Source organism: Oncorhynchus masou, chromosome 30, assembly GCF_036934945.1.
Source record: "Oncorhynchus masou masou isolate Uvic2021 chromosome 30, UVic_Omas_1.1, whole genome shotgun sequence".
Classification (NCBI taxonomy): domain Eukaryota; kingdom Metazoa; phylum Chordata; class Actinopteri; order Salmoniformes; family Salmonidae; genus Oncorhynchus; species Oncorhynchus masou.
In genome coordinates this window covers 29,257,091-29,261,197 of record NC_088241.1, presented here as the reverse complement: position 1 = coordinate 29,261,197, position 4,107 = coordinate 29,257,091, and the positions used below count along the sequence as shown (strand labels likewise).

General features: G+C 40.1%; 1 long non-coding RNA gene across 2 annotated transcripts; it reads right to left on the bottom strand.

The window, feature by feature from the left end:
- Positions 1 to 727: 727 nt before the first annotated feature.
- On the bottom strand, positions 728 to 3,649 carry LOC135523133 (uncharacterized). 2 transcript variants are annotated; one of them, XR_010452781.1, is made up of 3 exons: positions 3,480 to 3,649; positions 2,256 to 2,425; positions 728 to 2,146 (listed from the first exon to the last, which is right to left on the bottom strand). It is a non-coding gene; the product is annotated as an uncharacterized LOC135523133 (long non-coding RNA). The 2 variants fall into 2 exon arrangements; XR_010452782.1 differs by having other exon boundaries at positions 2,256 to 2,400.
- Positions 3,650 to 4,107: the final 458 nt, after the last annotated feature.

Genomic DNA, 4,107 nt, shown 5'->3' with positions numbered 1-4,107 from the left:
CGTAAAGATAGATATACTTTGGATGTATTAGTAAAGGTGAGTAATGAACTTGAAAAAACTCTGGTCATGACAGAAGTAATGGCTACTGTCCTTTTTTTACATTGAAAAGGCTTATGACACTATGTGGAGAAAAGGCCTACTCGAAATACTTTGTATTGGTGGGAGATTATATAACTGGGGTTTGGCTTTCTTATTTATTTGCTCGAGTTAAAATAGGATACATTTTATCTGATGCATATGGAGTTGACAATGGTATTCCTCAAGGCAGTGCTATCAGTCCTACTTTGTTCAATATTATGATTAACAATTGTTTTGGGGGGTAATGGGGCTTCCTTATATGCTGATGATGGAGCTATTTGGAAGAGGGGAAGGAATGTCTCTCGTGATCAAAATAATTCAACAAGCTATAGTGGATGTTGAAAGATGAGCGATTGACTGGGGTTTTAAATAGTCAGTGGCGAAGTCTTGTTGTATGGGTCTGTTTCAATGAGCGATATGCATGGGAAGATCATGTCATAAATGTTGACACAATGTGTAAGAAGGTGTTGAATCTTATGCTTATGAATGGGGTGCTGAGAGACAATCGTTGATTAATATTTATAGAGCTCGGATCAGGACAACAATTGATTACAGGTGTATAGTTTAAGGAACAGTGGTGAAGACTTAGCTTCAGAAGCTGGACAGAATCCAATATAGTGCATTTGGAAAGTATTCAGACCGCTTTACCTTTTGCACATTTTATTATTTATTCATTACATTACATCAATCTACACACAATGCACCATAATGACAAAGCGAAAACAGGAAAAACCCTGTTTCCATTGATCATCTTTGAGATGTTTCTAGAACTTGATTGGTATGGTATGGTAAATTCAATTGATTGGACATGATTTGGAAAGGCACACATCGGTGGAGAAGGACTTTGGTCAGGGAGGTGACCAAGAACCCGATGGTCACTCTGACAGAGCTCCAGAGTTCCTCTTTGGAGATGAGATAACTCCACCAATCAGGGCTTTATGGTACAGTGGCCAGAAGGAAGCCAATCCTCAGTAAAAAGCACATGACAGCCCGCTTGAGTTTGTCAAAAGGAACCTAATGGACTCTTAGACATGAGAAACAAGATTCTCTGGTCTGATTAAACCAAGATTTAACTCTTTGGCCTGATAGCCAAACGTTGCGCTCACCACCTGGCCAATTCCATCCATACGGTGAAGCACGGTGGTGGCTGTGGGGATGTTTTTCAGCGGCAGAGACTGGGAGACTAGTAAGGATCGAGGGAAAGAAGAACGGAGCAAAGTATAGCGAGATCCTTGATGAAAACCTGCTCAGGATCTCAGACTGGGACAAAGGTTCACCTTCCAACTGAACAACAACCCTAAGCACACAGCTAAGACAATGCTTGAGTAGTTTTGGGACAAGACTCTGAATGTAATTGAGTGACCCAGCCAGAGTCTGGACATGAACTTAATTTAAAATTTCTGGAGAGACCTGAAAATAGCTGTGCAGCGACGCTCACCATCCAACCTGACAGAGTTTGAGAGGATCTGCAGAGAAAAATGGGAGAAACTCCCCAAATACAGGTGTGCCAAGCTTGTAGCGTCATACCCAAGAAGACAGCTGTAATCGCTGCCAAAGGTGTTGCAACAAGGTACTGAGTAAAGGGTCTGAATACTTATGTAAATGTGATATTTCCTTTTTTTTTGTACATTTACAAAAACGTCTAAAAACCTGTTTTTGATAAGGAAAAAAACTATTTAATCCATGTTAGAATAAGGCTGTAGCATAATAAAATGTGGAAAAAGTTAAGGGGTCTGATTACTTTAAGGATATGAATTGGTGAATCAACATCTGGTGAATTAACATCTGTATGCGTCTTAATAGTGGAGGCAGGTGAGATGCCTTTGGATATACGGCGTAAAAAAAATCATTAGCTTATTGGGTTAGGTTGAAAGGATGTGAGGTTGAGCAACCCACTACTACAGTTCTAGATGACTGTTGGGAATACTTGTAGACAAGGCAGTGGTTTTGGTTGGACAGTTGGAAAGCTTGCTGATGAGAGTGGTTTGAAGGTGTTAGAGGTTGGCCCTTCTGTGATGATAGAGAATGTTCCTCCATGGTTACTCCCAGATCCTGTTCTTGATCTAACCTTGATAGTGAAAAGGAAAGATTGGTCAGATGTCAATGATATAGGTAAACTGGTTGAAGTTGGGTAAAGTTTTGGGTAAAGTTTTGGGTAAAGTTTTTATGTTTTTTACCACTTTCACAGATGGATCCAAGGACCCAGATAGTGGGCGCACAGAAGCAGGTGTTTACGTTTCTGAATTTGATGTGAAGATATGTAGAAGACTAACAGATGAACTGCCAGTATACTCAGTTGAACTGTTGGCGATAGTAGTTGCCCTACAGTGGGTGGAGGACGTACAACCTGTTATAATTATAACAACTTGTTAGAATCTGAGCAATTATAATATGCTTAGATTCTGTCTGTATTGAATCTGGTAAATCTAACAGGAGGGACCTACAATTGGAGGTATTCATGTTATTATGGAGAATTGAGAGAATGTGTGTAGTAATGAGATTTCCAGCACATTCTGTTGTGGAAGGGAATAAAATTATAGACCAGTTAGCCAAAAGAGCTTTGAAATTAGATACAATTGATATTAATGTTCCACTGGGTAAAGGTGAGGCCAAATGGAAGATAAAAGCCATTTTGATAGATGTGTTGCAGAAGAGATGGGACTCTGAGACAAAGTGCTGTCATTTATATGCCCTCAAAATATATTTTTATTTAACTTGGCAATTCTGTAAAGAATAAATTCTTATTTTACAATGACGGCCTTCCCCGGCCAAACCCACCCTAACCCGGATGATGCTGGGCCAATTGTGAGCCACCATATGGGACTCCCGATCACAGCCGGGTGCAATACAGCCCAGGATCGAACCAGGGTCTGTAGTGCTTAATTGGCTTGTCACACTCTTGTGAATACTTGTGAATGCCGGGCGCCTGCAGGCTGACTCTGGTCGTCAGTTGAACGGTGTTTCCTCTGACACATTGGTGCAGCTGGCTTCCGGGTTAAGGAGCGCAGTTTGGCGGATCATATTTTGGAGGACGCATGACTCGACCATCGCCTCTCCCGAGCCCGTTGGGGAGTTGCAGCGATGAGACAAGATCGTAATTGGATCGAAGATTGGATATCACAAAATTGTGGGTAATTTATTTTTTTATAATAATAATTATCTTTTTTTATTTAAACAGAGAGGCCGTGAGAGTCAACAGTATCATAGCTGTAAAAGGCAAATCTATTTTTCTCACTTCTACGCAAAGCAATGCTGGTGAACTTAGCAGATAAATTCCCAGAAAATAGACTGTTTATACATTAAGTCTGGAATTGTGACATGTATAGTTAAAAGGTGTCTATTTAGTGTTGGTAATAATACTGCCAGTGCCAATAATACATATTTGAAAACAATAACATTACCTTGATTTGATTTCGATCACAGGCATATAGCCTAGGCAGGCTACGGCTGGGAAACTCGAAAAACTCAGATTTCACAAGAGAGAATATTGTTATGTAGTAAAGAAAATACCAGCTAAATTATTTCTAAAGTGCTCAGGTGTATTAGCTACAACTGTCCTCACGTTCGTGAGCTGACGTAACAACTGTTTAGAGCAGGCAGGTATGGTGGCTCCAGTAGGACATATAAGGAGAGTTAAAGAGAACACACAACAATAATTAAGGGCAGTGTATGTGAATTGCACATTTTGATGCAATTGACGTCTCTCCATGTGATTTGTGCTTCCATGTTGCGTCTTAGTGCTATTCTTAGCGTTAAGATTATCGTTAGAACCTTCTTACGATGTATTTTTTAGTAGCTGAGGTGTTTCAACAGCCTTCGTTAGAAACGTGGCTCGAGCGACTGCGTTTAAAAATCTACGAAACGGCCAATGTGGCATCAATGCTGAAAAAAAACCCGCCAAATCCAAAATGTTTCATGAGCTGAAATAAAAGATCCCAGAAATGTTCCATACACACAGAAAGCTAATTTCTTTAAAATGTTGTGCACAAAATGTGTTTACATCCATGTTATTTAGCATCTCTCCTTTGC